Below are 18316 nucleotides of genomic sequence, written 5' to 3'. Positions count from 1 at the left end.
AATGACCGGCATGCATATGCACTGTCGCCTGGATGGGTGAAAGGGAACCATCAGTAACATGCCTCTATACACTATGTTTGCATGTTTCAAGGGGCGTCACTGTTACTTACCTAGCAGGTATCCCTCTCCGAATTCTCCGGCACTCAGTCGTGTGTAAATCCCACTATTCTGGAAGATGTAAGAGTCGTGGGTGCTCCCAGGAAACTTTGCAACAATATCTGTGATGATGTTCCCTGCATCACAGATCACCTGCACGTTGATGGAGTGGGTGGACTTCCTGTTCCTGTAGATGTGCTCTGTATCTGCTGGTGGACAGATTGGGATGTGGGTACCATCAATACAGCCGAGGACATGGGGGAACTGTGCCATGTGATAAAAGTCAGTTTTTGTTTTCTGCAGTGCAGCCTGTGAGTTCGGGAAGCTTATGTAGTGGTGCATTCTCTGCATCATGGCATCCAGGAACTTCCTGAAGAAACGGGACAGGCAACTTTGGGATACCCCACCCACCGCAGCTATCACCACCTGATAACTGCCGGATGCCAACAGATGTAGGCTGCAGAGCACCTGCACATGTGGGGGTATGGCGTGCGCCCTTCTAACTGGCTGGTCCAGGAGTGGGTGTAGGTCCCTGATTAAGTCCATGATGGTTTCGGGGTGTAGCCTGTACCTCTCATGTATCTCTGCATCAGTCAGCTGGAATAGTGTGATGCGCTGTCTGTAGATTTGTTCCTCCCGTCGCCACACCCTCAGTCCTGCTGCCTGTAGACGTAGGCGCCTTGCAATGACGTACATAGCGGCCATGTTGTCCACGCTGTTGAATTTTGGGTTTGCTTTTATCCATTGTTGATGGTTACCACCTGCTTTTAGTCCGTGTTAATTACCGACTCTTAATTACCGATTTTAATGGATTTCTTAATTACCGACTGCTCCTACATGTCATTTTCAATTTTTACCACTTCATATTTACCACTTCATGTTTACCGATTCGTTAATTCTGTATTCGGTAAGTATGAATCGGTATTTTAGAATTCGGTAACTATGAATCGGTATTTACCGCCTCATATTTACCGAAAAGTGGTTTTTGGACTCCTACATCTCACTTGTCTGTATACCGGTCGGTAACGGCATATTTACCGAAAATCGGCCGTTACCGACCGGTATTTCGCTACCTACATGAGGCCCTTAAACTTTGAAATAAAATATCAGTGAACTTGGGATCTAGAGCAAAGTGCAAATAATGGCATTTCAAACTTAACAACAAGGCATTTATAGAAGTAGTTAAGCAAAGGAGCATGTTCGAGCAATACAACCACAGTGAGTTTATGGCTGTCTCAAAGGGTATATTATATATTCAATGAAAAAAACAACCAAACGTTTAACATAAGGTATAGTTGAGAAAACGTTATATACTAATATGTGGGCTAATGAGCAGTGCATGGCGAGGGCCTGAGCTATAGTTACCTTTGGGCACGACTTAGTTAATTAAGGTTATTATAACTGTTGAGTTTTAGTGGTTTTGCACATATAAAATGCTACGTTGTCACTGAATTTCTCACCTAACTATAACCTTACTTTAACCTTTATTTTCTTCCCAGATTATACATATATATATATTCACTGAAAAAACCATAGGTTTCACACAAGTTATCGTTAGCTGTACATTTCACTCGTAAAAAACCAATGAAATTCCCCCGTTATAGTTAGTGCAGGCAACTATAACTCACGCGACCGCAATCCTCTGCTGATGCTAATACTGTATTTAGACACTTATTTGCCCATGTCTTCTTCCATTAAATTTTAGCTATACATATATTACAAATATTTTTTTTTCATAAAGACACATATGTCATCAGCAGAGGATTGCGGTCGCGTGAGTTATAGTTGCCTGCACTAACTATAACGGGGGAATTTCATTGGTTTTTTACGAGTGAAATGTACAGCTAACTATAACTTGTGTGAAACCTATGGTTTTTTCAGTGAATTTGCAAGGTTTTTTAAATGCTAATTCCTAACTATAACGTGTGTGAAACCTATGGTTTTTTCAGTGAATTTGTACGGTTTTTTAAATGCTAAGTTACTTTACGCCATTCGTGGCGTGCGCGCCCAGTTAACGTGAATTTGTACTGTTTTTTAAATGCTAAGTTACTTTACGCCATTCGTGGCGTGCGCGCCCAGTTAACGCAGTTCGTTCCGTGCGCGCACAGTGAGCACGCGGTGCGCTTCGCGCACCGCGCGCCCACTTTATGCAGTTAGTGCCGTGCACGCACGGTGGTCACGCGGTGCGCTGCGCGCACCGCGTGCCCACGTTACGCGGGATGGGCCATGTACGCACGATGCGCTTCGCGCACCGTGCGCACATGGGGGACATATTATGCGCTTCGTTGTGAACGTTATTCATTTGTACTTTCCATTATATTATATATGCCATGCAAAAATGGTGCCCTACGGGCACCATTTGCAAACGGGGTGGGGAAAGTGTGGATAATTTTTTGTTTTTATAAATTTTTACGCGTACGGTAAGCGTAATTGGCGATTTTTAAAAAAAAAAAAAAATTTGTTTTTTGGGCCTTGGGGGTTGTTTGGGGACACATTTATGGAAGCTAGGTGTTTAAGAACGGAATATACTCCCCCTGTAGATGTTTTTTGTATTGGTTTTTGCAGCCCCCCTCAGAGTGCGAGAGAGAAAATGGCGGCCGCCGCTTCCTGGTTTCGACCGATTCGAATGTTTACTTAGATCGAACAGCCAATCAGAATCGCGCTCGCGCACGTCACCGTACGCGTACGGTAAGCGCACCGTAAGCGCACCGTAAGCTGGCTCAGATATATATATTGATTTAAAGGCTATTTTCTCAGAATCTACTGAACAGATTTACACCAAACCTACAAAAGGCACTTCCTTGACCTGTAGACTACCTCTCTGCCAAATTTCAAGGAACTCTGTTCAGCCGTTCGGGCTGTGGCTGTGTCTAAAGGTTCTATGGAAAAATGCATGGGAAAAACGCGTTTTGGGACCCCCCTTTTATCTCGGCCCCCGCTTGACGAATCCCCCCGAGACTTTCAGGGTAGGAGCGGAGCGCAGCGCCCCACCTATTTTGAAAAGTTGGCGAGGATTCGTCGACCGGCGCCAAAGTTATTCAAAATAGAATGTTGCAGTTTTCCTATGGAAACAGGGTCCTAACTATAACTACCTACTGGCGACCGCCAGTAGGTAATATATATATATATATACATATATATACACACACATACATATTTATTATATACGGTGCACTCAGTACCACACTACACCTTCAAGAGGTAGCACAGCAAAAGCATACAAACTTTTTACGTAAGAGTTTATATATCTCTATATATCAAAGCATCATTACAGAGTGCTTAATTATTATTAACCAAGCAAATGGGTTTCTGAAGAAACTATTGTAGGCAAGTGTTTTCTTTCAATTCATTAGACTTGTGGATGTTATGTATATGCTCTAGGGACATTAGCTTGAGAAACAGACTTTGGGGAATAGGATCAAGCCTCAATTCTCCAAAAATACAATTTGACTCAATCCCAATATGGAGGTAAATCTAAGATACCCCCTGTGACATAATTCTTATCAAGTGCTATTGTTGTAATAAATTATTTTTCAAAACATAGGGAAACTACTATGTATGTGTGACAGCAATTAATCCATTTTATTTGCAGTATACTGTATCAGGGGGATTAATCATTTACCATACACAGACATGGAGGATAGTTATTAGAGCAATGATTAGGTTCCTATGAAGACTCTGCTGGGTTATAAGTATGCTTGATTATTAATGTAGAATTCATAATCCTGTACTGAAAGCAATATAGTGCAATTTCATTTAGAGGAAATGATTAGTTCAATGTGTTGCATATACTTTAATATATAGGGACATGCATATACACTAAATCGTGGTATTAAATTTTGTACATCTGAAAAGGTTTATTTGTGTAGATCTGGTTTTAGCTTTATGCTTGTATGATCCGTGTTGGAATATCCCTGTGCAGTGTATGTGTTTTTAATTTATATATGTGAAAACACTGATTTGTGATATCTATGTTAAACAGCCCTGAAAAAGCACTAATGTGCGTGAAACACAAGTTGACTGTAGGGCCGTGGCTGTATTGCTGTATTAACTGATTAATCAAAAGAATAAAGAAATATATAAAGAAACAATACAAGAATCACTATTGATTGGTAACTTCTCAGTGAACTTATTTATGTATTACAATTACTATACTGGTGGGGACCAGTAACGGAGATTGAAGCGCCGGGCCCTATTTCTATTACCATATATATATATATATATATATATATATATATATATATATATATATATATATATATATAATACATACTCACACACACACATATCTCTCTCTCTCTCTCTATATATATATATATACATACATACACATACATATATATACATACACACACACATACATCAAATTACAATGAGAATACTCAAAACCAATGAGTCATGTGCACTCAGGAGGGGGGAACGAATAAATGAATAAAAGATTCAATCACGGTGCTCTAGCCCCTACATAGCGTTTCGGCCTGTGGCCTTGATCACGCTTGGGGGTTAATTGTGATACATATATTTGAATACCAAAAGAACCACATGTTCACATTGTAAACAGAAGACAGACTGAATATTCGGGCAGCAACACAGTATTCAAAAGCACAGAGGCCATTTTAGACTGGCATGGTGGCAAAAACATTGATTAAACCCAGATCTGTGACTGGCAGGAATGTTTGACAATGCTCAACATTCTGTCCATCATCGTTTTGTGTTGCTCATGTCGCCCTAAGTGAGAAGGGTATGCCCAGACATTGATCCTGTGCTCACTGTACTACTGGATTCAAGCTAGCCTGGCTGATGAGGTCATACGCCAAAAGTGGTCCCAGGATGCTTGTTTATGGTGCAGGGAGGATTTGACAGTGCAGGCTGGACTGTTCCCATGGGGAGCAGGGTCAAGACTGATTTGCACATGGCTAGGTCTAAACTGGGGTGGCATGGTGAGCAAAATAAACAATGGATTTAACCCGGATCTGTGACTGCGGGGTGAATGCTTGACAATGCTCAGCATTGTGTCCATCATCTTTTTCTGTTATTTGAGAGTGCACAGTTAAGCAAAATTGCATTCAATGCGTGTGCCTTCCTTAAAGCTAGAGCTGTTTTCAAAAACATTTTGTAACCAATCATAACATCTTGGAATTACAAAGTGTATGTAGCGCCCACGAAATGTTAGAAGTTAATTATGTAACTATGTAAACAATACTTACATAGTGTAATACCAAACGCTAATGAGATCAAACAAAGCAATGGTGCTTTGCACATATGAATTTCAATACTTTTTGCTGCATTTTGGAAAAGTCAATTAACAACTGAGTATGCAAATGAGCATGCAAATGAACTGTAAATGGGCTATGAAGGTATTGATTCAGCACCCCAGTATGCAGAAGCACGGTGTCCCTCTTATAGTGTACACTACAAAGTAAAGTTGCATTCAATATAGGTTGTAGCTATAGCTAGTGGGGTTTCCGAATAATTGTAACCAATCATAACATCTTGTTATTTCACTATGTATAGCGTCCACGGCATATTAACACTTAGTCATGTACATATGTAAACAATACTTACAAAGTGTAATACTAAATGCTAAATAAATCAACATTTGTTCAAAAAACTAAAAATAAAAACTGAGCAATGGCGCTGTGCAATTGAGAATATCTATAATCTATGCGCCATCTCAAAAAGTCAATTGGCATCTGAGCTCTGAAATTCGTTCTTAAAAGGAGAATTAAGATTCCCACTGTAAATCCATGCAAATGATCCATAAATGGGTTTTTGAAGATACAAGTGTATAGTGCGTTAGCATAGCTTAAGGAATCATGTCCATTTTGAGCCCCAAGGAATGTGATTTGATTATATGTCAGAAAAGGATGTTAAAAGTATGCAATATAAATGGTTTCCTGCCTTTTTTCGACATATGTTAAGAATATCTGTAATATACCCTTCTGCTTCCTTATGCCACATTGAATCTATATGGCAGGGTATTGATGACAGTAAAAAGTTACACAGATTTCACAATCTCTAACCTTAGTGGTAACTCTGCTGTCTATGGTAAGACAGAATTTACAGGGTAAGGCAGAAGAGCTAGCATTCAGATTACAGAGTTTACAAGTTGAGAGACCATCCATATAACTCAGGTCATTCCAGTCTTACAATTTCAAAACTGATTAAGCAGTGTTGGTGTACTAATGATGGGAAAGCCATAAAATAATCAATCTTGTTGCTCGAAGTGCATATATGTGAGCTATAAACAATCAGACCAGAAGTCTCCATTGTATTGAAGGTATATCATGATTTAGGTCTTAAATATCAGATGTAATTTGTTTTGGAAATGCACTCAGTTTAGCCCCACATATCAATGTATCTCCTGCTACAAATCTGAGAATGCTGCCTTCAAATAACATTTTCAAGTTTGGTATACAAGTTACATTTTCAGAAAACCTCAACATTGTTTTCTGAAAATGCATTCATTTTGACAAAAACTTGTTTTGAAAATAAACCAATTTCTCAGAAGGAAAAACTAGTCATTTTCTGAAAATAGTGTTTTGCTGCTAAATATGAGCATTGCATTTTCAATAAATGCACTGATTTTGTCCCAAATATGATCTTATCATTTTCATAATTATCACATAAATTGTTGTCACATACAGACATAGGCACTTTACCCATGCATCACCATCACATGCCAGAAATGCCCACCATCTGCCTGGGACAAACCATCTGCCTGGGACAAACAAAGGCCACCATCAGATTCCAAGGATACCCATTTGGTGCCAGGTTGCTCCACCAGGTATCAATAATGGCCACTGTATGTCAAAGCTCGCCACCTGGTGTCACAGGTGTTACCTATTCTGGAGATTCACTTGTGGCACGCTCCTCTCAGGCTTGGGGTGACCTCCATATTCTAGGGGTGCACATCAGATGGCAAGGATGACCATCAGATGTCAGAGTTAGATTCCTTACACCAGGGGCACCTAGCAGATATCAAGGATAATCACTTTAGCCTTGTATAGCCCCCAGAAGCCAGGAATGGCCACCAGATGACAAGAACATCCTAATTTTTCCATGGGTCTTACCAGATATCACCATTACTAGATAATTAGAGTGATGTCCATCATGCCATAAGTGCTCACCAAACACGAAGAGTAACCAACAGATTTTCAGAAGTACCAACATTATGCCTGGTGTGTCACATCAGAGGTCATTGGTGACCACTGTTGGGATGGAAAAGTCCTCTGCATGGTAAGATGCGTGTATCCCTGACCCGAGTGCCCAATTGTACTGTTATCTGAATCTAAAATGCTGATTTTTTTTGCCACAGGCGAATACGGATCATGCGGGTGCTCCATGACATAGGCCTGCCTCATGGATAGCGTTCTTGTTAGACCAGGAGGGTCGCCCAAATTGCAACTCTCATGGTGGTGAAAGGCTATAACCTTCACCAGGAGCTAAGCAGCACAAGCACGGTGGTGAACCACTTACTGATTAGTAGTAGTAAGCAGTACCTTTTTATCTCGATTCATCGGAATGAGTCCTACAGACTCACCATCTTAAAAGTTTCACTGCTGTGTGCTTACTCACCATTGGCCTACATCAGGTAGCTGTGGAGTGCTGCATTGCACAGGAGTAGTGAAACTGCGTTAGCTGACTGTGTGCCCGGGAAGGGCACAGTACAAGAATGGAGCAGTACATGTGTGGTTAGTACATGTGCTGGGTGTATGTATGCCGGAGAGGAATAGATTACATGAGAGATGTAGAGCTGAGCAGTGCATGCGCATGGATAGCATGTGCTGGGTGTATGTGTGCTTGGGTGAGGAACAATACATGAAGGGTGAAGAGTTGTGCAGTGTGCACATAGTGAATGTGGGTCCTGGAAGTGCATGTGTTTTTAAATAACACTATGGTTGAAGATACAAAAAGCTTCAGTGCTGTAAAGTGAGCAGAGCTTGAGTGTGTGCCCTGACTGCATGTGTACATGGAAGTGTACAATGCAAAGAGGTAAAAGTGCTGGACGTAAAGTGTGCTATGACTGTACACTGTGTGAGTGTGCCTTCAATGGTACATTGTATGGAGGACCCTGGGTTCTATTTTGGGAAGCTCAGGCCTGCCTGGTGAAGAAATGAGGAGGAGAGGAATCCATCCAGACAGATTTGTGTATTGCTGCTTTCCTGTTAGCTGGGTGGAGACACACTTGAGGGAAAAGGAAGAGACTCTTTACATTCCCAAAGACTACTCTATGCTTCAGCGATAGATCACAAGGAAGGGGCCTTGACACATCTCAGGAAGAGAGGTGGGACTAAGAGAATGATACAGAGTAGGGCTGGGGGTCTGGGATACATTTTTTGATGCACATATCACTGTGGCTTCAGGTGTAAACTCTGGTCACTCCCATGAATTGTGTTATAAACAATCTGCTTTGGAGTTGTGCTTGCTGTGTCAGACCTCTTTCATGAAGGAAGATGAAAAGGAGAAGTGCCCCATTTCAAAAGAAGCCAAACAAAAACTTCAAAGACCTAGACCCTAAACCACATTTGGTGTCTGGATAAGGACTATAATAAAGGAAGGTTGAGTCCTCACAACCTTTTCATCTGCCATGCAGTTAGACGGGCTGTGTGAGAAGAGAAAGCTCTGCAAGACTTATGCCCGTGACCAAGGCTGGGGTCCAAGGCCTGATAGTCTCCCTGCTAGGTGAGGGGACACCACCCAAGGCAACCAACACCACCTTCCCTGGAGCACAGGTGCCTGCCTACTTGACAAGACCAGTGTGCCCCTGTGAGGAAGAAGAGAGCTTTGCAGGGAGTGATGTCCAGTGAAAAGTCCTACCATGAGGACCCCTCTGCGAGGATGCGCCAGTGCACTGATCGGTCGTAGCCTTTGTGCCGGACTGTTTTCGGTGACCCGTATTGGGCACTGTGTGGAAGACACAGAATGCACATAACCTCATTTCAGAATGCACACAACCTCATTTCAGTGACCCTGTATGCCAGAGGGGGCCACCGTTGAAGAAAGCCAGCACTCATGAACGCCTGATTGGCAACCCCATATGCCAGGAGGGGCTGCTGTGTTGAGGGCGATTACACTGTCGGAATCTATGTTGCATCCAAAAGGTACTGCGGCACCCCCTGTATGCCAAGGGGGGGGCTGACGGATCATATCAAAGACTCCTGATCATCGCCCAGGAATGAAGTGAGGCTGTGACCAGCGTGACTAGCAGCACTGAAGGATCTTCCCTGACTGACCCCTGTGGACCAGGAGGACACTGAGGATGAAGTGCAGTCGCTGGACTCCAGTCAGGAGTCTGAGGACTGAATTCCCCCCTGCTGGGTAGAACTTGATTACTGCATCGCTGTGAGCTGGAAGCTTCTCTGCTCGCTGATATAAATGCATTGCAGTTCTAATGCTGTCTGCCGGCAGAGTGTCTTTATCAGCTGCATGCCTTACTGCAAGTACTACATCCCTGCAGGTGCATGGCCATGCATTTAGTCTATAGACTGAGAGCATGCAATGCAGACTTTAACAATAACAAGGTATTAATGGCACAGTTTTATGTTCCCAAGGTTTGATGAAATAATACTCTGAAAAGAAAAGCATTGTGTGTAGTTTTTTTTAATCTGATTTAGAAATATAAAGATGGACATTAGCGATCATAGTAGCCCGAACCACTGCCCTTCAGTCGTGCACACCGGTGACTTGCCCTTAACTTTAATTCCAAAAACATGGATTGATTCACGAACAATGACTGTTAAAAAAGTTAAGACAATGCATGTCAGCTATTTAGTTCCTCTCTTATTTAAAGTTTTACTTATTTTACCTCCCTCAGAGTTAGGCATTTAATCAATTTGTGTTTCTTTCTGTATTTTTTTCCATACATACTTTGAGCTGTGCAGGTGTTTGTGAGGTGATTTGATTGAGAGCTCTGACGAGGACGCCGAAGCCAAAGCCAAATGCCAGTGGGTTGGCCTTTCTGCAGCGCACACAGAACAATGGTCATGTATTCCAGTTGTAATTGCAATTTTGTGAAAAAGCCCTGAGCACGTTACACGAAGGAAGGTGCAACAAGGATAAGCCTGACGACTACTACAGCTCGGACCTCAAGTGGGATTGTGTTGTATCATATGAATGTTGCATCTCTTAGCATTGTGTAGAGTTAGAAATAAAATACTACTTTTTCTTATATGTACTTGGCTATACATTGTTTTATTGTTCGTGCTCTTTGCATTTTGAGTTATGAGTTGTGTTCACTCACCTGTATCAACATCCACCTCCAAACCCAGAGAGAGTCTTGACTGGTCAAGCACAGCTACCACAGAGTCAAGTGCAAAAGAGGGATTTGACCCAGCTGAGCAAGAGCCATAGTAGGTCGGTCCCAGAGACATTAGGAGTAGAAGGACTCAACCACCACGGTTGGGCCCAGTAGCCCCTGCATGCCCCATGGTTCTCCGAAAGGGGTTCTGCCAACCACACATTGTCAGAGTTGCCCATCATGCCACAGGTGGCCTCCAGATGTCAAGGGGAGCACTCAGACATGGGGATGTATACAGCGTAGTCCATCTATGCCACACCTTTAGCCTGGGACATCAACAGATGTGAATGCTGGCTATCAGACATCGGGGTGGCTAACCAATTACAAGAGGTGGCCAACAGAACCCAGGAACACCCAGAACATGCTGGGAATTTCCAACATTTGCCAGGGATGTCAATCCCCTGCCTTGACCATTTGATAGAGGTAAAAGCCACAGTGGTCCCCCTCTTGAAAAAGCTGGGAGCCGATCCGGCACTCCTTGCCAATTATCGTCCTATATCCTTGCTACCTTTCCTGGCCAAAGTCTTGGAGGGTTATGTAGCTAAATGCCTCTCCAATTTCCGGGAGATGAACAAACATCTGGACTCCCATCAGGCCGGTTTTCGTCCTGCACATTCTACCGAAGCCGTGATCCTGTCAGCCATGGACAGCCTACGGGATTTCGCTGATAAAGGGTGTCCTCGAGGTCTGGTCCTGCTGGACCTATCTGCAGCCTTTGACACGGTCGACCATAACATCTTGGTCGACCGTGTCAGGGGGACTGGAGTCTCAGGTACAGCGGAACACTGGATTTCCTCTTTTCTGAAGGATCGCTCTGAGGCAGTGCGCCTCGGCCAATTCTTATCTGACTCTCACATTACTACTTGCGGGGTGCCTCAGGGCTCGGCCCTCTCCCCACACTTATTTAACATCTATATGTCCCCTCTGATCAAATCTTTGAAAAAGAGAAAGGTACTGGTTCTCAATTATGCTGATGATCTGCATCTTCTTCTAAGGGTCGATGGTTCTAATGACTCCGTCATGGAGTTCCAGGAAACTATGATGTTCATCCAAACTTGGATGGATCTGAACCATTTGAAACTAAATCCTGGGAAAACTGAGGTGGTTCTTACCGGGGACAGCCTTAAGCATTGGGGCCCCCAATATTGGCCTCCTGCACTCGGCCCACCTCCCATCCCCTCTAGTTCCGCCAAGACTTTGGGGGTACTTTTAGATAGCGGTCTATCCTTAAAAGTCCAGGTTGGAGCAGTGGTGTCCAAATGCTTTTATAAACTGCGGAAAATTAGGAAAATTCATCGCTTCCTTACTCATGAAGCTTTGGTCCAAGCGATGATTTCTACTGTGCTATCTCACTTAGACTATTCCAACTCGGTCTACTTGGGAATGCCCCAGTATTTGTTCAAACGTCTTCAGTTGGTCCATAACCAGGCAGCCCGTTTGATCTACCACCAACCTAAATGGCTACCCGCCTCTCCCCTGTTGAGGAAATTGCACTGGCTTCCGGTGTCACGACGCTGTGTTTTCAAGGCCGGCTGCCTTATTTTCAAGGCCCTACACGGTACCAGCCCGGAATTTATTAACAACATCATACTCAGGTACTCCCCCACTCGCTACCTGAGATCCACCCACCTTTCTTTTCTTACTAGTCCGAACTTCAAGAGGGCTCGTCTTGGAGGTCGTAGGTTTGCTACTCTTGCTCCCAAGCTGTGGAACTCCTTCACTCTAGAGCTTCGTATGTGCACTGACCTCCTTCCATTTAGGAAATGCCTGAAAACCTGGCTGTTTACTCAGGATGAGCTTCCGCTGCCTTGTCAAGATGTCTGCTAGCGCCATGAAGCCAATCCGGCATACGTGCGCTTTATAAATTTCCACTAACATTAACGTTTATGCATATTAAAATCTTCCTGTCACAGCTATGGTTGTGGAGTCTTTCCAGTAACCCAGTTATTTTCTGACAGACCATGACTACCCGGTCATTTTCCAGCTGGGGCAGCAGCCCAAGTGCTCAATTTGTCAGCAGCCTTTAAGATGGAAAACCACTTTCAGATGGTTCCAGGATTTCCAGTTAGGTAGAACAGTGAAAATCAGAATTTATTTTTTCTGCTCTACACCCACAGTCACCCAGACTTGTGTGGTGCTTCGGGTCTCGGGTTTACCAGTTATTCTGTTGGATTATCAAGCCCCACTGTTCCACATGCCAGTAACATTACCCGTCAACATGGAAACATATACAGTGTTTTTAAGTGTCTCAATAGACCCACTTTTTGTCCGTTGGTCGATTGCCCTAATCTGCCTGCAACTAAATGACAAGAAGCCAGAGGTGAGGTGTTTTCTTTTGGATATAGAGGAAGGCCAAGGCTGTCTTGAATTCAGGTACAAATGCAAAAAGAACTATTGATGGACAGAATGCAGAACAATGTCATACATTCACCCCAGTACAGAGATCTGGGCCTAAATCCATCGTTTTTTTGCTCACCATGCCATTCCAGTTTGGACCCAGCCATATGCAAATCAGTCTTGACCCTGTGCCCAATGGGAACAGTCCAGCCCGATCTGCCAAGCCAGGTCCTCCCTGGACCGGAAACAAGCATCCTAGGACCGGTTTCATCTTGTGTGTCTTGAATTCAGGTATATCTACCAAAAAGAGAAACTTGGCCCATTGAGAATAAAAGTCAAGAATGGGTGTGTGGGCGAGATCGCCCGTAGCTGTCAAGTTGCCCCATGTCATGTAGCCCCTTGTATAATATTGATTAAAAATTCCTATCATGCAAAATACTGTTGGTAAACAAGTAAAGGTTAACTTTGAGCATCAATGCTATTTCTGGGTCTGCTTACTGAGCCTATACCCAGTTTTTAACCGAAATCCAGTAACTTTGAACCTACGCCATTGTTTTTTCAGAGCCCAAAACTCTGTATTTTCAGCACCCACTCTTGTTTTTAAATCTATACCATCACCCAGATTTTCCTACCCCTAAACTGAAGAACAAGGTTATTTTTAGAAATTCTTGCACTATTTTTAGTAATTATTAGAGTGATTCAAAACATTGTATCAATGCGAAGAATGTATCTCCATTAAACGGGTTGTCTGTTGAGGTCATCCAGTGAAGCTGCATTTCTGAGCCTCCCTTAACACACCTGTGATCTATTTGGGTGATGACTCAAAAAGATAGATCAAGACTGCTGAAACGACACAGCTGTGGCACTTGCAGCTGTGCCTGTCTAAACTGGAACTAGAACGATTTGGCATCCTGATTCTGCAATATTTATCAAATGAATCTTTTATGGGTAGTTAGGGGTGGTAGTTGCTGCCCCTCTTTTGCTCCTTTGTATCTCTGGCACTGCCTGTATTGTATCTGGAGTCCTGGACTCATGAGTCATGTACAGATAATAAGTAGGGAGCCTCGTTTACTTTATATATGTTTTTTTAATATTTGCCCTTCCTTGCTTCTCAGCAGTACACAGGAGGGCAAAGGGGTGTTGGGATAAGGGGTCAACCCTGTGATGTCACTGTGAAATCTTTATTCTGAAGATCTATCTAACACTCCTGCGGGATAATTCTGAAAACTACTAAAATGGTGTTTGCTGTAGGGTTACAGAGGCAAGCAACTTATTCACCTTTGAGGCTCCTCACAATGTAAAGAGCTACACAAGCTGGACAAACCAATAAATCGGCCGGTCTTGCCTCCATTATTTTACCAATCTGTCTTAGCTTATTGTTATTGTCACTGTTTGTGCCTGTTCTTTACTGTGCCTTTAACTGGCAATACATATGAATCTTCCTGTTGTCTTTCCTATTTCTCATTGATTGCCCTAATGTTTCTGTGTTAATTATCTTCCCTGCTTATATCTCTCTAAAGACCCGTATTTAGTGCTGGCATCTCTTTCTCGTGCCCTCTCAGACCCCGCCACCTACACAAGTTATCCTAGCCTCTAAACTCGAATTAATTTCCACGCAGTCGGTGTTGGAAACAAACATCTCTATTGAAACAGTATTGCCTGCGCCGTCAGCCTCCCCGCCTCCAATGTGAATGTGGCAGTTCTCAGAGTCACTTCAGGGAGTTTAGGGCACCAACGTCAGAATGCAGTCTGTCCAGTTCTGATGTCATTACATTCCTGTTAGGTCCCCCACCAGCATTTCAACTCCCTCCCTTTGCTTGTATCTTTTTTCCATTATGTCCAACTCTTTTGTCGTTCTTTCTAGGCCTGGGAAAAACGGAAAATACGCCAGTGTAACTCACCTACTTTCAGAAATGTTACGTTACGCTTCTTGTGCAATCCACCAAATTAGGCAACGTCACATAATTATGTGCCATTCGCAATAGGGGACATATTTAAAAGCTCCTTGCCCCACACGAGCGTCACTTTTTTGACGTTACAGTGGTGCACAGTCCAGGCCTATATCTAAAAGGCCACACAAAGCCACCCTGAGTCGCTTTTCATGGCACTTATAGATACGAAGTGAGGCCACGCAGCACAATCAACATAGCATGAATCTGGGGCAGAGCCTAAAACATAGGCCTCCCCAGAGCAGGTGTTACGAGGAGAAAGGCCTACATTTCTCCTCGTTTTTTTACTCTTTCCACGTATGCTACATTCTGCAGCACACACAGAAAGGGCAAAGTGCCTTTTGTGAATGTTTTATGCAGGAAGGTGCCCCATCCTTGCACTCTCTCCCCTGCATCCTGAAATTCTGCCTAAAGTGGCGCATTTAAAGATGATATAGCTGCAGTTGACACCAGCCGAGCTGAGCCTGGCCCCAGTTCCAGGAAAAATGAGGCAAATACGGGGTACTCCCTGACTGTGGCCTAGCTGGACCTGCGGTTGCCTGGCAGCGGCTAGCAGAGAGTGCCTGCTCTGGGTTGAGGATGGGGGTCTAAGCCGTTCCGGACTCCGCCCAGGCTTGGAGCGGCTGAAGGAGATTGATCCAGTGGTAAATGATCCCCCCCCCGGGGAGTGGCAGGCCATCATTGCTTAGGTGCTCAATTATCGAGACAGACTGATTTTTTTAGAGCGGCTCTGCAACAGAAAGTCCCTCAATTCTGGAACTGTGCCATAGCTATCTTTCCAGATTACACAAAACTGGTTCAAGAACCGCACAAGTCCTTCATGGCCACCAAACAGAAACAGAGAGCAATGGGCTTGAGATATAGGTTATTGTATCCAGCTATGTTGAAAGTTCTGCACAATGTTAAAGCCCATTTCTTTGACAGACCGGACTATGTTTGGGAATGGCTTGAGGTTAGGGATGCTGCCACTACCTTGAGTGGTGGTCCCAGTCGACGACATAAATAGGGAATGCGCCCTCATGCAGGGACTCACGCTGGGATTGATAGTCAGAACGTGTCTCGCTTGGGCTCTGGTAGAATGTGTATTGGGGAGGCTGGAACAATGTATTTCACACTCCCGGCATTCTCTTGGGGGGAGGGGCGGGATGTCACCTGCATATTCGTCATAGGTCGATTCTGCATGGAGGGCCACGAGCCCCTCGGCTGAGATGATTGTGGACGCAGCTATTAATGGGGGGGGGGGGGGGGGGGAGTGGGGATGGTTGAGGGCGGACAGAGTAGGCAACATTACAAGGTGTTTTACTGATTCTATTTGGGTGGGAATTATGACACACGAAAATGTTTGATTCTTGATTATTATATTGTGGCTGCATGGTACACTTGGTCTGGTGGCTCAGTGGACTAATGCGTCTGCTGCAGGGGCCTGTGTTCGACCTCATGGTCACAGGTTCAAATCCCGGCGGGTCCACTCAGCCTTTCATCCATCTGAGGTCGATAAAATGAGTACCATTGAGTTGGGTAACAATAAAAACATCTGTTATTCAGCGCCAAGATACCCGTAGTGGTGAACGTGCGCTTTACAAATACACATGTTATGTTATGTTATGTTATGTGGTATGCTGGATCCTGGTTGGTCCTTTGCGCTACACACGGGAGCCATTTGCTTGAGGTCTTAGAGAGGGGGGTGTAAGTAAGGGTTCCTGGCTGGGGAGGTGGCTGGTTCTTTGGTTCTGTTAGTAGGTCCCTGTTGGCCCAACTGTGGTGGTTTTTTCATCCTGACACAACTATGGGTGGGCTCCTGTAGTCATATGTTGGTACTATGGTTTTCCGTAGGAGGATGGGGACGGAAGTTTGTTTCTCAAGTTTTATAAGAGAAAGGTTTTCTGGTTGCTACGAGGGGGTTGTAGCAATCTTATCATGTGGACATTTCAGCAAATGGAACATCAGAATTTACAACACAATGACCGTCACGGGGAGTGATGTGCCCTACTGGGAAGAAAGATTAATGTACAGTAATTCCCAATGTAATGCTTTGTAATCACTGGCTCCTTTGTATGGAATTATTGCTGTTGTGCCATATGTTTGAGGTGCCGGCTACACTGTTTGAATCTGCTAATGGTACAGTGCTTTTAATGTACTGAATGATCTAATAAAATACATAAATTATTTTACAAAAATCTTTAGGCTCAATTCCAGAGGTCTTAATCGTAGCCCATAATAAACACCCACCGTCAAACTAAACTCACCCAAACACCAAGAGGGGATTCCGTTCCAGTATAAGCTAAACAAGAGCAATCTACTGCATGTAAAAAGCATTTTACAGAAACGCAACAACCTGGAAAAACCAAACACTCATAGTGAAAGCAAGATTAGGTAAACACGTGAATTGTAAACTAAAACTACAACTCTGGCCCGTTTTACTTTAAAAGGTTTTTAGAGCAATTATTCAGAAATCGATCATTTTCTGTAAAGCGAGGGAGGGGCATAAATACAGGATCCATTAGGGACCTGTTTCAAGATATGCTACTGTCGGGCCTGAGACCCGGAGGTGGCCGCCCCACTTAAAACCCTGAACCCTGTCAGAACTGCACTTGCCCCCCACTCTAAAGGACCAGGAAATCTCTCTGCAGATGTGGGGGTGGGCGCTCCGGTGCCTGGGCTGTACACCTCCCTGCATGCGGTGGTACATTGATGCTTGCAGCAGTATACACATGCACACCACGCTACAAGGCACTATCTCGATCTCACACAAGCTACAGACCATAACTTCACACGTCAGCTATACCTGCACTAATGCATAGAGAGCCTCACCTGCTGAAATATGACTCAAAAACACCACAGACCATGCTTAAGCATACCAAAGCCTACACGGACCCACCAAGCCATAGATAGTGTTAATTCATGTCAAGCATACCTGGCCATGACCACCCAGAGAAGGCCACCACACCCACTGGTATGAATGTGCACACACACACAACAGACCATGCTTGCGCATACCAACACAATGCGTGCATACAGACAAAGACCATATCATGCTTCAACACAAACGCACCACTGACCATGCCTACACAGCACAGCACACTAAATATCATGCACCCAAATAACGCTTGAACACAACTCCACCATACCATGCATCACGTGCACACACGATACATATTTCTCTGTCTCTGCCCCTTAAGTGGTCGAAGTGCATTTAAAAAAAGTATAGGAACGGAGATGCTGCGCACAATGAGAGCGTGGTCAAAGGCAAGGCTAAAACAAAAACATATTCGGTAACTTTTTTCGATCTTTCACCTTCAGGTAACAACAACATATAAAAAAACGCGCAGTTTGAATGAAAATTAAATGCAAGTTCTATTAATTGGTGGGAAATGCACTAAAGTACATTATGAAACCTCTATTCTAATGCACTGCAGAGGTCTGTGCCTATAACCTGAAAGCCACAGAAGTGAATCCTGTTTGGTGCTGTGGAGAATAGTGACCTGTGTATGTTTAGGGATACAAGGTCCAAGTTTGTGAGAGAAAGCACCGTGAACATGCAAATTATTCTTTTAAATGTGCATTACACTCAGTATAAGATAGACTGCTACAAAAGGCGCAAAAAGATTTAAGATATAAAAAAGTGCTTCAAAAT

At 43.8% G+C, this 18316-nt stretch overlaps 1 protein-coding gene across 1 annotated transcript in view; it reads right to left on the bottom strand.

Annotated features, from left to right (window-relative positions):
• The window catches only part of LOC146797664 (WAP four-disulfide core domain protein 2-like), a 31765-nt gene that overhangs the window by 12667 nt on the left and 782 nt on the right, over positions 1–18316 (bottom strand). The gene's annotated exons all lie outside the window — the stretch shown is intronic.

Source organism: Triturus cristatus, chromosome 9, assembly GCF_964204655.1.
Source record: "Triturus cristatus chromosome 9, aTriCri1.1, whole genome shotgun sequence".
Classification (NCBI taxonomy): Eukaryota; Metazoa; Chordata; class Amphibia; order Caudata; family Salamandridae; genus Triturus; species Triturus cristatus.
This window is presented reverse-complemented; position numbering and strand designations above follow the sequence as displayed.